Source organism: Crocuta crocuta, unplaced genomic scaffold (assembly GCF_008692635.1).
Source record: "Crocuta crocuta isolate KB4526 unplaced genomic scaffold, BGI_CrCroc_1.0 scaffold811, whole genome shotgun sequence".
NCBI classification, from domain to species: domain Eukaryota; kingdom Metazoa; phylum Chordata; class Mammalia; order Carnivora; family Hyaenidae; genus Crocuta; species Crocuta crocuta.
In genome coordinates this window covers 1352835-1368086 of record NW_027530352.1, presented here as the reverse complement: position 1 = coordinate 1368086, position 15252 = coordinate 1352835, and the positions used below count along the sequence as shown (strand labels likewise).

Sequence of the window (15252 nt, the reverse complement as noted above, 5' to 3'; positions counted from 1 at the left end):
TTTAGGAAGGCCTGGATTGCTATATACTTCTCTCTTATGACCACCTTTGCTGCATCCCAGAGGTTTGGGGCTGTAGTGTTATCATTTTCATTGGGTTCCATGTACTTTTAAATTTCCTCTTTAACTTCTTGATTAGTCCATTCATTCTTTATTTCTTTTTTTTTTTAAATGTTTTATTTATTTCTAGGAGAGAGAGAGACAGCGTGAGCAGGGGAGGGTCAGAGAGAGAGGGAGTTACAGACTCTGAAACAGGCTCCAGGCTCTGAGCTGGCAGTCAGCACAGAGCCCGACGCGGGGCTCGAACCCACGAACCGCGAGATCATGACCTAAGTGAAAGTCGGACGCTTAACCGACTAAGCCACCCAGGCGCCCCATTCCATTCATTCTTTAGTAAGATATTCTTTAGCTTCCAAGTGTTTGTTGTCTTTCCAAATTTTCTCTTGTGATTGATTTTGAGTTTCATAGCATTGTGGTCTGAAAATATGCAAGGTATGATCTTGATCTTTATGTACTTGTTAAGGGCTTATTTGTGTCCTAGTAAGTGTTCTATTCTGGAGAATGTTCCATGTGCACTCGAGAAGAATGTATATTCTGCTTCTTTAGGATGAAATGTTCTGAACGTATCTGTCAAGTCCATTTGGTCCAGTGTGTCATTCAAAGCCATTGTTACCTTGTTGATTTTCTGTTTAGATGATCTGTCCATTGCTGTAAGTGGAGTGTTGAAGTTCCTTACTATTAAGGTATTATTATCAATTAGTCTATGTTTGTGATTAATTGATTTATATATTTGGGTGCTTCACATTTGGAGAATAAATGTTTACAGTTGTTAGATCTTCTTTGTGTATAGACCTCTTAATTATGATATAATGCCCTTCTTCATCTCTTGTTACAGTTTTTATTTTAAAATCTAGATTGTCTGATATACGTATGACTACTCCGGCTTTCTTTTGGTTACCATTAGCATGACAGATGGTTCTCCATCCCCTTACTTTCAATCTGAAAGTGTCTTTAGGTCTAAACTGGGTCTCTTGTAAACAGCATATAGATGGATCTTGTTTTCTTTTCCATTTCTTACCCTGTGTATTTTGATTGGAGCATTTAGTCCATTGATATTTAGAGTAGGTACTGAAAAATAGGAATTTATTGCCATTATGTTGCCTGTAGAGTTGGAGTTTCTGGTGGTGGTCTCTGGTCCTTTCTAGTCTTTGTTGATTTTGGTCCTTTTTGTTTTGTTTCGTCTTTTCTCTCCTCAGAGAGTCTCCCTTAAAATTTCTTGCAGGGCTGGTTTAGTGATCACAATCTCCTTTAGTTTTTGTTTGTCTGGGAAACTTTTTATCTCTTCTTCTATTTTGAATGACAGTCTTTCTGGATAAAGAATTCTTGGCTGCCTATTTTTCTGATTCAGCACATTGAATATATTCTGTCACTCCTTTCTGGCCTGGTAAGTTTCTGTGGATAGGTTTGCTGTGAACCTGATCTGTCTTCCCTTGTACTAAGGACTTTTCCCCCCCTTGCTGCTTTCATGGTTCTTTCCTTGTCTGAGTATTTTGTTAATTTGACAAAATTTATTAATGATATGCCTTGCTGATGGTTGGTTTTGCTGAGTCTAATGGAAGTTCTCTGTGCTTCATGGATTTTGATGTCTGTGTTTTTCCCCAGGTTAGGAAAGTTTTCCACTATGGTTGCTCACATAAACCTTCTATCCCTTTTTCTCTCTCTCAATTTTCTGAGACCCCTATTTGGATGTTATTCCTTTGTAATGATTCGCTGAGTTCTCTAATTCTTTTTTTTTTTTTTTTTACAAATAGTTCATTGTCAAATTAGTTTCCACATAACACTCAGTGCTCATCCCCACAAGTGCCCTCCTCCATGCCCATCCCTCCTCCCCCCCACATCCATCAGTCCTCAGTTTTTGTCAGCATTCAAGAGTCTCTCATGGTTTGCCTCTCTCCCTCTCCCCCACCATTTCCCCCCTTCTTCTCCCCCTTGTTCCTCCATCAAGTTCCTCCTAATCCTCCTATACGTGCAAACGTATGGTATTTGTGAGTTCTCTAATTCTTATATCATGCTCTTTTGTCTTAGTTTCCCTCTTTTTTTCCCCCTGCTTCATTATTCTCCATAAGTTTGTCTTTTATACCACTGATTTGCTGCTCTCCCTCATCCATCCTTGCCCCATGGCATCCATTTGAGATTGCAACTCAGTTATAGCATTTTAAGTTTCATCCTGACTAGATTTTACTTTTTTATCTCTGCAGAAAGGGATTCTATGTTTTTTTAAAATCCCAGTTAGTAATCTTATTATTGTGATTCTAAATTCTGATTCAGACATCTTGCTTGTAACTGTGTTGATTAAGTGCCTAGTTCTCATTTCTTCTTGTTCTTTCTTTTGGGTGAATTCCTTTGTTTTGTCATTTTGGTGGAAGAAAAAGAATGAATAAAATAAAAATAAATAAAAATTAAAAACAACACAAAAAATTCAAATAAAGGATTCTAGATCCTAGGTGTGTTTTGGCCTGGTTGTTGAAAGATGCTTGATAGAATACAGGAAAAAGGGAAAGAAAATAAAAGAAAAATAAAGGAAAATGCTTGAAAATTCAAAAAATTAATACAATAAAAGAGAATAAAATGAAATAATGAAAGTAAAATAGAATTTTAAAAATTTACAAAAATTAAAAAATATAGCAGAAAAAATTAAACATCTTTTTATAAAAATGGAAAATAAATGTTTTCTCTTTCTGTTTTCAAGAATAAAAAAGAAAAAAGGGACAAAACGAATAGATGGACCAGCGAACAGAATGAAGTATGAATGAAATTACATCTAGTTTCCCGTATAAGTCAGCCTATGAAGAACTTTGTAGACCATAAACTAAGTAGGCGGAGAGGCTTGTGGTGTTCTTCTAAAGCACCGTTGACCCAGTTGGATGGGGTTTGGTGTAGCAACTCTGTTCTCCACTAGATGGTGCTGCTTAGCTTATGGGGTGGATCATTATGGTACACGTAGGCGTGTTTGCACATGCTAAGAGGAGTGAAAAGGTGTCACCCATCTATCCAGTCTCTAGTTTTAGAACTCTGTGCTCACTCCAACCAACACTCAAGCATCCCTCCTTTGTCTCCAACTTCCGTCCACTTCCCACTTCTATACTGTCCGTGACCAAGCCATAAGGCTGCCAGGCATCACCTCCCTTCTGAGTTTTATCTCAGATGTGGCTGTGTTTCCAAACCCCTTACTTCTGAGGGACTGTGGCTTTGACCTGCTTAGACCCTCTAGGGGAGGCTTTTGCTGAGCAATGGCTGGGTGCCCACTAGACCCCTGGAACATTCACAGATCGTGCTGCTGCCGATGCCCAGAGACTGTGGCTGGACACCAGGCTGCCTCAGAAAAAGTTCACACAATCATGTAGCAGCAGCATTTCAGGGATTTTAGTAAATCACAACACACATCTGGTGCCAGGCTTTACCCTTAACATCTTTGTCCCAACACCAGCGAGCATGGCTGTTCTCTGGGATCTGCTGGTATCTTTGGCTGTGGGGGCCCACACAGCATCTACCAAATGTCTTCCCAGTAGGGGAACCGCCTCTCCCTGTGTAGCCTGAGGACCCCTTTAACCTTGCTCTCCACTCCTGGGGGTTCGTCCTTCTCACCAGAGCTCTACCAGGTATCAGGCTGCAGAGTTTCAGACTCTGTGCTCCCCATTTGTATCATCTTCACGGAATTTAAATGCTCTCCTTTCTCCTTTCTTGTTAAGTCCCTTGTGGGTGTTTCCAGTCTTTCTCTTTCTCTCCAGCTGCTTTCAGAGGGAGTGCTTTTGCTGTACTGTCCCCCCATCTCTGTCCTGTTGCCGCAAGCAAACACAGCTCCCTGACCTCCATGCCTTCTCTCTTCCCAAGTTCACTTCTGCCCACCGTGAACCGGCCAAGTTCTGTGGTTCAGATTGTGCAGATTGACGTGTTAACCCTCAAATCAGTTTTCTAAAGGTGCAAGACGGTTTGGTGTTGATCTGGCTGCATTTCAGGGATGCGAGAGGCAAATAGCTTCCATGTTGTTCTGCCATCTTGGCCCCCTCTCGACAAAGATATTTCTTTGATAAGCCTAATAAAATCGACAAACTTCTAGTGTAATTGGTAAGAAAAATAAGACAAAAATACAAATGCCAATATTAGGAATTAAAAAGAACTACAGATTCTACAAGCATTAAAAATTTAATAAGTGGGCATTAACTTTATTTCAATATTCTGAAAATTCAGATGAAATGGATAAATTCCTAGAAAAATATATCAAAATAATTCAAGAAGAAATAGCAAAACTGAATACTCTTCAGCCACTAAAGATAATGGTTGGTGGTCTAAATTTTTCCCAGAAAGAAAACTTCAGGCCCAGACGGCTTCAGGCCCAGGGTCACCTTAATGTTTGGGATAGTAGGAGAAAGATTGAAGATTTTTTAAAATTAAAAAAAAATTTTAATGTTTATTTATTTTTGAGAGAGGGACAGACCGTGAGTGGGGGAGGGGCAGAGAGAGAGGGAGACACACAATCTAAAGCAGCTCCAGGCTCCGGGCTGTCAGCACCAGAACCTGTGGGGCTTGAACTCACAGGCTCTGAGATCATGACCTGAGCCAAAGTCCAACAGTTAACCGAATGAGCCACCCAGGTGTCCCGAAGATTTTTAAAAAATGTTTATTTTTCAGAAAGAGAGTGCAAGGGGAGGAGGAGCAGAGACAGAGAAAGACAGAGATTCTGAAGTAGGCTCAGCACTGTCAATGCAAAGCCCAACATCGGGCTAGAACCCACAAACCATGCGATCATGACCTGGGCTGAAGTCTGATGCTCAACCGACTAAGCCGCCCAGCTGCCCTGAGAAAGATGACTTATAGGCCAATTTTATTAATGAACATAGATGGAAAAATTCTAGTAAAAATGTTCAGAAACCCAAACCAGCAATATATAAAAAAGATAAAACATCATAACCAACAAGCCTTCATTCTAGAAATGGAAAGTCCATTTAACATTAAAAAAATTAAGATAACTCTCCACCAAAACATATTCAAAGAGAAAAATCATATTATCACCTCAATAGGCACAACAGTTTAAGAAAATTACATCTATTCATAACGAAAACTCATAGCAAAATAGGAAAATTACCTATCTTATCTGAGAAAGAGCATGCAAACCAAACCAGCCAAAACAAAACCTACAACAAATATCCATAATGGCGAAACACTGAACACTTTTCTTTGATACTGGAAGTAAGATAATGGTGCCTCCAATTACACTTCTACTCAACACTGTACTGGACAGCCTCCCTAGGACACTAAAGCAAGAAAAGGAAATAAAAAAATATAACAGTTGCAAAAAAAGAATAAAATGTTTTCATTATTTGAAGGTATATTGTATGCATAAAACATTCAAAAGAACACAGATAAATTATAAGAATCTATGAAAATTAAACAGAATTGCTGGATATACAATCAATCGTTTTAAAAGTCATTTATTCTGAGGACACTGGGTGGCTCAGTCAGTTGTTTATTCAGCTCCTGATTCTAGCTCATGTCTTATTTCATGGTTTGTGGGATTGAGACTCAGGGTGTGCTGTCAGCACAGAGCCCGCTCAGGATTCTCTCTCTCCATCAATCTCTGCCCTCCCTCACACCAAATAACAAATAATTTTTTTAAAAAGTCATTTATTCTTATACCAGCAGGGAAAAAAAGAATATTGAAATTTTGTAAAGATAAAAACTTACAATCGTACAAAATACAAAATATCTAGGAATAAATCTAACAAAAGATGCAGTGATTATCTACGGAGAAAATTATAAATCTCTACTGAGAGACATTAAGTAGATCTGTAAGTAGAAAGCTATATCTTGTTCTCAGTTTGGGAGCTCAATAGTATAAAGATGTCAATTCACTCCCAATTAATTCATAGACAAAGTACAATCTAAACCAAACTCCCAAAGTTCTTTTGGAGGGACTTTGTTTTTGTTTTGTTCTGTTTACATCATAAAAATGTATTCTAAAATTTATTTGGAACTACAAAAGACCAAAAAAAGATAAAATATTCTTGAAGAGGAATAAGATAAGGGAAAATCTGTCCTAACAAATATCTAGACTTAGTGCAAGGTTGTAATAATTATTATTTTCTTAGCAAGAAGCATGAGCAGGGGGAGGGGCAGAGAGAGAGGGAGGGACAGAGGATCTGATGCAGACTCTGCACTGACAGCAGCCAGCTTGATGTGGGGCTCCAACTCAGGACGACCTGAGCCAAAGTCAGACACTCAACAGACTGAGCCACCCAGGTGGCCTGCAAAGTTATAATTATTAAGATAGTGTGACAGAAAAAAATACATCAATACAAGAGTAGAGGTCTGGAAACACATAAACATACACAGTAACACTTGAAAAGTGATATTGTAGGGGTGCCTGGAGTTAAGCACCTGACTCTTGATTTTGGCTAGTAGCTTGAATAGTAGCTTCCTGAAATTCTGTGTAACTGCTTCTTGAAGTGTCAAGGTATTAGACTGGAGATCTGGTATTAAACTTGCATGTCTCTGAACTGACAACATTTTTGAAGCTCCAACCTTCTCTATTAACTGTCACAAAGAGTTTCATGTTATTAAACGTACTTATCATCCCACACTTGTCTCTCTTATCTAGAACAAATTCCACTTTAACTGAGTTCTGAAACTAGACACTTTCAAACATGCTATCCTTTGTAATTACTGCAGTGCGGAGCCTACTTGAGATTCTCTCTCTCTGCTCCTCCCCTGCTTGCTCTCTCTCTCTCTCTAAACTAAATAAATAAAACTTAAAAAAAAAAAAAAAGAAAAGAAAAGTGACATTGTATATCAGTAGGGGAAGGACAAACTTTTCTGTGTGTGTTACTGGGGTAATTTGGAGCCCATATTATAAGTATAAATTGGCCTCTTGCCCATAGTATAGACAAAACAATCAATTCCAGGCAGATTAAAAATGTATTTAAGTGGCAATGTAAGAAAAACGTTTTTATGTTTTGAGGTAATTTTCGTTATTGATAATGAACCCAGTAACCTTAAAATACCTAAGCAGTGCAACATATTAACATGATAATTGCAGCAAAATTGTGGATATTAGTATTCAGGTCAGTAAAATTTGTAGGAAACAAAATTTGCTATTGGATTGTAGCCTTGAGTCTTACTATTTTGTTTAGAGTGATGACTTGATTCCACCCTGTTCAACAGGAAACACAGCTTAGTGAGAGAAGAGAGCCAGAGAAGGGGCAGGGGAGCTGGAGGTTACAGCAGATCTGTGAATTCAGCCACACAGGACCTAGCTGCTGCAAAGCCTTCTTTTAGCTCCGTCCACATCATTACACTAAGTGAAATAAGTTAGTCAGAGAAAGACAAATACCATATGATTTCACTCATGTGTGGAATTTAAGAAACAAAACAAACAAACCTAATTTAAAAAAAGAGACAAACCAAGAAACAGACTCTTAAGCACAAAGAACATGACAGTGANTTTCCAGAGGGGTGGTGGGTGGGGTCATGGGGGGAATAGGGGATGGGGACTAAGGAGTGCACTAGTTGTGATGAGCACCAGATGTTGAATGGAATCATTGAATCACTATATTGTACACCTGAAACTAACATTACACTGTATGCTAACTCACTGGAATTTAAATTAAAACTTAAAAAAAAAAAAACCAAAACCAAAGACATGTTTTAAACAATCTCCATGTGTAAGAGCAAAAACCTCATGGATTGGACTGTATTTGTGACTAATTGTATGGTAATTTTAATTTCTGTTATGGGGAAAGTGCAAAATATTCCAACAAAGGGTTTTAATGTAGACTTTTTTTTTGCACCCATGTTGTTGACTGATAAAAGTGTAAGAGTCTAATCATGGCACTGAATAAATGTAAATGTGTCTTTAAAAAAAAATGGGAGGGTGCACCTGGCTGGCTCAGTCAGTAGGGCATGTGACTCTTGATCTCGGGGTTGAGTTCGAGCCCCATGTTGGGTAGAGAGATTACTCGAAAATAAAATCTTAGAAAAGAGCAAACAATAAAGTTTTTTTGAAAGATAACACAGGAAAAAAATCTTCAGGATCTTGGGGTAGTGTGGATTTTTTTCAACAAAACACAAAAAGCATCACCCAAAAAGAAAATCATTGGTATTTCAAACTACATTAAAAGTAGGGGTGCCTGGGTGGCTCAGTCAATTAAGTGTCCAACTCTTGATTTCGTCTCAGGTCTTGACCTCATGGTTTGTGAGTTTGAGCCCCATGTCGGGCTCTGCGCTGACAGTGTGGAGCGTGGTTGGGATTCTCTCTCTTTCCCTTTCTCCCTCTACCCCTCTGCTACTCATGCTATCTCTGTCTCTCTCAAAATAAATAAACTTAAAAATTTTTTTCTAAAAGAATATTGTCCAAAGGCACGATAAATAATGAAAAGACAAACCATCAAAATGGGATATATGTAATACACATATAACAAAGGCCTTCTTTGCAGAATAGATAAGAACTTCTACAAATCAAAAACAAAATGAATGCAATTGGGGCACCTGGGTGGCTCAGTCGGTAAGCATCCGACTTCGGTCATGATCTCACAGTTCATGAGTTCAAGCCCCATGTCGAGTTCTGTGCTGACAGCTTGAAGCCTGGAGCCTATTTTGGATTCTGTGTCTCCCTCTCTCTCTGCCCCTCCCCTGCTCATGCTCTGTCTCTCTCTCTCTCAAAAATAAAATGAAGATTAAAAAAATTTTTTTAAAAGACTGCAATATACAAGAAAAATGAACAAAGATTTTAATAGTACTTCACAAAAGAGAATTTTCAAATGGTCAATAAACACAAAAAGAGGGCTCAACTTTGCAATTGGGGAAATGAAAATTAAAACTACACTAACATACCACTACACCTACCAGAATGACTAAAATTAAAACAACTGAAAATACCAAGTGTTTATGGGGAGTGATGGAAACTCTCATATTACTAATGGTTCAGTCACATTGGAAAACAGTGGCATTTGCTAATGAAATAGAAAATACACACACAATAACTTACCAGTCCTACTTCTGAGTCTCAACATGAAAGAAATGTGTGCATATATTCTCCAAGATACATGGAGAAGGATGTACATCACAGTATTATTCATAGTAGCTTCAAATTGGAAACCCAAATGTTCATCAAAAATAAAATGATAAATTACACGTTTATATCTTACATAAATAAATTATAGTGGTACAATATCATGTCATGGCAGATAAGACAAAATGCAAATGAACAAAGTAAAACTACTTGTAAAAACATAACACCAGTATGTTAAGGGACCACACACACACACACACACACACACACACACACACGTGTATCCAAATATATGCAATGTGACTTCATTCAAATAACATTCCCCAACAGGGGTGCCTGGATGGCTCAGTTATTGAGCATCTAACTCTTGGTTCTGGCTCAGGTCACTATCCCAGGGTCTTGAGATCAAGTCCCACATCAGGTTCCGTGCTGAGCGTGGAGCCTGCTTAAAATTCTCTCTCTTTCTCTCTCTCACCCTCTGCCCCTCTACCCCACTCCTGTGCCCTCTCACCCTCTCTCTAAAATTAAAAATATTTTTAAAAGTTAACATCCCCCAATAGGCAACTAAAGTCTATTGTTTAGGAAAGTGAGAAAGATGTTACAGGAGTAAGAGGAGTCCATGCCTTTGGTGGGGAGAGAACTAGAATCAGAAAGAATCACATGACACGCCAGGCAGCCGAAACAGGACATAAAGGGAAATTTATTGCTTCAAACGGCTGTATTAGAACAGAGGAAATCTTAAATCAATAACCAAACCTGCAACTTTAGATCTAGAAAAAGTAGAACAAGCTAAACCCAAGGCAAAGAGAAGAAACTAATAACAATTACATTAGAAAATCAATGAAGCAGAACACAAAACACTAGAGGAATCAATGAAACCACAAGAGGGTTCTTTGACGAGATCATCAAATTGACAAACGTTTAGGCAGACAGACCCAGAGGAAGAGAGAAAATACCTATCACAAAAATTGGGAATGAAAAAGGAGACATTATCGTCAATCTCACACACATTAAAAGGATTGAAAGTGATACTTTAAACAACTATATGCCAACAGATAAGATAACAGAAGTGACATGGACAGATTCCTGGAGGAATATGAATTGCCCAAAGTGATTCATGAAGAAATAGAAAACCTGAATAAGCCTATGACAAGTAAAGATATTGAATTAGTAGGTAAAATTAGTATTTCCACAAGGAAAGCCCGGATGGCTTCACTGATGAATTCTACTGGACATTTTGAGAAAAACTAATATCAATCCTTTATAAATGGTTACACACCAAGTGGGATTTATCATAGGAATACAAGATTGATTTAACATCAAAAATCAATTTATATATTGATAAAGTAAGAGATAAAAACCACATGATCATCTCAAAAGATACAGAAAGAGCATTTGACAAAAATATCCAACAGTTCTTGATAATTAAAATTAAAAAACTAAGAACATATGGAAATGTCTTCGATCTATTCTGCAAAAAACCCACAGCTAACATTATACTTGATGAAAGACTGGCTGTTTTCCCCCAAGATCAGAAACAAGGCAAGGATGTCTTCTCTTACAACTTCCATTCAACACTATATTGAAGGTTCTACTCAGGCAGATTAAGCTAAATAAATACATACAAGCCATTAAGATTGGAAAGGAAAAGTCCAACTATGTGCAGAAAACATGATCTTATATTTAGAACATCCTAAGAGATTTAATGAAAAGTTTCCAGAGTTAACAGCTAAGTTCAGCAAAGGTACAGATATAAGAATAATAACAGAAATCAATTGTGTTTCTAAATGCTAGCAATAAACCATTCAAAAAAGAAATTATAAAAGTAATTCCATTCAGAATACCATCAAAAAGAATAAAACACCGAGGAATAAATTAAACAAAAGAAGTGCCAGGCTTGTGCACTGAAAACTTAAAACATTAAAGGAAATTAAAGCTTCTAATAAGGAAAAAGACATCTCACATTAATGGATCAGAATACTTAAAATTGTTAAGATGGAAATTCTCCCTAAATTGATCTACAGGTTTAATGCAACCCCTATCCAAAAATCAGAAACTGACAAGCTGATTCTAAAATCGTGATGGAAATGCTAAAGACCCAGAGTGGTCAAAGCAATTTTAAAAAGAACCAAGTTGGAGGACTCACATGTCCCCATTTCAAATTTACTGCAAATCTACAGCCATCAAGACAGTGTGGTGCTGACGTAAGGACAGACACAGATACCAATGGAAGAAAACTGAGAGTCCAAAAATAAATCGTGTGTGTGTGTGTGTGTGTGTGTGTGTGTGTGTGTGGCCAGCTGATTTTCAACAAAGGTACCAAAACCATAAGAGTTGAAAGAATAGGGTTTGGTTTTTTTTTTTAACAAATGCTGGCGGGACAACTGAATAGCCACATCCAAAAGAAAGAAATGGTACCCCTGCCCCACACCACATAAAAAATTTAAAGACGTGAATCACAGACCTAAATGTACTTGGTAAAACTATACAACTTTTAGAAGAAAACCATAGGGAATGAGTTGGAGGATTTCAGGGCTGATCAAAGATAAGATAAAATAAGGCCACAAGATGGCAGTAACGTGCACAGGCTTTGGTGAGAGACCCAGAGGGTAGGCGAGGGGAGGCTTTCCAGGCCTTGCGCTGCCTATCCACAGGCAGGGCCGGTGACCTCAGGGGAGAAGAGCCAGGGAATGGCGAAGGGAGCGGGGGACTGGAGAGAGGCTGATGCATCAGGGTGACGTCGGCTCAGCAGCACAGTAGAGAGCATGTGCCAGAGAGTTCAAGGTGTAGGCGAGCCTGAGGTCCTCAGGGCACCACGGCTTGTTCTGTCTACGGCTAATGAACGCTGTCGGCTTCATAAGGTAAGCAAAGCAGTCTTTATAGGACTCAATTCTGCCCATTTGGGCTATGTTTAAAGCCACTGAATGTACAAGAATTTGAGTTTGGCCCCACCAGCTTTTCAGCTAATGGGTCTCTGCCTGCTCTTAAAAGATAAACAACCTAGGGGTGTCTGGGTGGCTCAGTCGGTTAAGTGGCCAACTTTGGCTCATGTCATGATCTTACAGTTCACGAGTATGAGCCCCGTGTCAGGCTCTGTGTTGACTCGGAGCTTGGAGCCTGCTTCGGATTCTGTGTTTCCTTCTCTCTCTCTCTCTGCCCCTCCCCCACTTGCACTCTGTCTCTCTCAAAAATAAACATTTAAAAAATTTTTTAAAAAACAAAAACAACACTAAAAAATAGATAAAAATGAACCATCTAGAGATGAATACACAGGGACATCTTGGGTTCATTTACACTTTTAAAAAGTAATAAATCTTTGTGACATTGGGTCAGGCAATATTCCTTAGATACCATACCAAGTGAAAAAAAGCACAAGTGACAAATGACAAAATTGGGGCTCCCGGGGGGCTCAGTCAGTTGAGTATCCGACACTGATTTCAGCTCAGCCCATAATCTCAGGGTTGTGGGATCAAAGCCCTAAGATGGACTCTGCACGGTGTGGTGCCTGCTTAAGATTTTCTCTCTCTCCGCCTGCCCCTCCCCTGCTCGCAAGCACATGCATTCTCTCTCTCTTTCCCTCTTTAAAATACAAAAGAAAAAAAGACAAAATTGATCAATTTTGCTATTAAAATAAAAAACTCTTACACTTGAAATGACACCACCAGGAAAGTGAAAAGACAACACGCAAACCTCAAGAAAATGTTTGTAAATGATGTACCTGATGAGGATTTTGTGTCAAGAATGTATAAAAAACTCTTAAAACTCAGTAACAAAGCAAATAACCCAAATAAAAAATAAAGGATTTGAGTAGACATTTCTACAAACAAGATATATGAATGGTCAGTACACACGTGAACAGAAGTTCAACATCATTAGTCAAGAAAGAAACTCAAATCAAAACCACAGTGAGACAGCCCCGCACATCCCTGAGGATGGCTGTTATAACAAATACAAATAATACCAGGCTTTCATGAGGATGTTGAGAAACAGAGACCAACATGCATTTGCTGGTGGGACTTTTGGAAACAATTTGGCAGATTCTCAATGTGTTAAACGCCAAATTTCTGTATGATTCAGCAGTGGCATTCCTGGGTCTCTACTCCCAAGCACTGGAAACGTATGTCCACACAAAAACGTGTACACAAGTATTCATTTGGCTACTGTGAAAACAACCTGAATGTCCATCAGTTGATTTGTGGATGAACATAACATGCATATCTACACAACAGAAGACGATTTGGCAATAAAAAGGAATGATGTACCGACGCATGCTGCAATGTAGATAAGTGAAATACCGCGCTAAGTGAAAGAAGCCATAAAAGGCCACATATCACAGAATCCCTTTTATGTAAAATGCCCAGAATTGGCAGATGCATAGAAATAGAAAGTAGATTAGTGGCTTCCAGGGGTCAGAGTCGAGATGTGGATGCGGAATCCGGAATGACTGGTGATCGACATGAGGTTTCTTCTGGGGTGATGGAAAGAGTCTAAAATTATTGTGATGACAGCTGCCTATCTCTGTAGATATACCAAAGACTATTGACTGGGACACTTAAGTCAGATCCATTTTATAGTATTTAAATCATACGTTAATAAAGCTATTTTCAAAAATGGGAAAGGAGGGGCGCCTGGGTGGCTCACTCGGTTAAGCATCCGACTATGGCTCAGGTCATGATCTTGCAGACCATGGATTGGAGTCCTGCGCTGGGCTCTGTGCGGACACCCTGGAGCCTCGAGCCTGCTTTGAGTTTGTGTCTCCCTCTCTTTCTGCCCCTCCCTTGCTTGCACTCTGTCTCTCTCAAAATTAATCAATTTTTAAAAAGATAAGGAGGTACATAAGAGAATTCTGGGGTGCTAGAAGGCAAGGTACAGTTACTGACTTGGGTTAAACTAGTATTTGTAAGTGTTAAACTTTTATGTTTTATGAACTCTTCTGCATGTACCTTATATGACATAACAAAAATAGTGGGGAAACTGGTCTCTTAAATATGGCTTTTCAATGAAATCAGTCAGGCAGAGAAAGACAAATACCGCAGGATTTTACTCATATGTAGAATTTAAGAAACAAAACATAATCATATGAGAGGGGGAGGAAAAAAAGATGGGGAAACAAACCATGAGAGACTCTTAAATAGAGAACAAACTGAGGGTTGATGGAGTGGGGTGAGCGGTGAAGTGGGTTATATGGGTGATGGGCAATGAGGAGGGCACTTGTTGGGATGGGCACTGGGTGTTGTATGTAAGTGATGAACCACAGAATTCTACTCCTGAAACCAATCTTGCATTGTATGTTAACTAACTAGAATTTAAATAAAAACTTGGAAAGAAAAATACATACATACATACATACATATGTACATAAATAAGGCTTTTCAAAGCATATGCCCTCCTCATGTACTATGATATATAATGTAAATAAAGATTGCCCTTCCGGTAGGAGCAGACACCCTCTGATACCAGCTAAAACCAGTGCATAAGGTCAGACATCAATGCCTTTGCCTAAGTTCCCCAAATTGCCTCTGGATTGTCTTCCAGTGACAAGAAATGGAGGGGTTTGAGTTACAGGTTTAATTTTTTAAAGTATATTTATTTATTTTTGAGAGTGAGAGAGAGAGCGCGCTCCCACACAAGCAAATGGGGGAGGGACCAAGGCAGAGGGGAGATAGAGAATCCCAACCAGGCTCCACATGATCCGTGCAGAGTCTCTAACTCAAGGCTTGATCCCACAAACCATGAGATCATGACCTGAGCTGACATCAAGCGTCAGATGCTTAACTGATTGAGCCCCCCAAGTGCTCCAAAATTTTTTAAATTGTTTTTCTTTTAAGTAATCCCTATGCCCAACATGGGGCTCAAACTCATGACCTTGAGATCAAGAGTCATACGCTCTACCAACTGAGCCAGCCAGGCACTCCTCTGGGGTTATATTTTAATGATAAGTGCTTCCTGTGTGTGATGCATGAGGAATAATGATGAGATTAATGATTGAGTATTTTGTCACCTACAGGACAAAACACTAAAGAAAAAGACATTTTCTCCAGGACATCTTTCCATTGTAAATTTCCTATCTTTCTCTATCACTGATTTCTTAAAACCTTTCCTTTGGAAATAAGGTTTAAAATAAAAATAAAATAGACCTGGGTTGGGTCTGTTTTCAAAACGGACTCACATAAATTTGCAAAAATAGTTGC

At 38.8% G+C, this 15252-nt stretch overlaps 1 non-coding gene across 1 annotated transcript; it reads right to left on the bottom strand.

Annotated features, from left to right (window-relative positions):
* Positions 1 to 14898: 14898 nt before the first annotated feature.
* TRNAK-CUU (transfer RNA lysine (anticodon CUU)) lies at positions 14899 to 14971 on the bottom strand. The gene has a single exon. It is a non-coding gene; the product is annotated as a tRNA-Lys (tRNA).
* Positions 14972 to 15252: the final 281 nt, after the last annotated feature.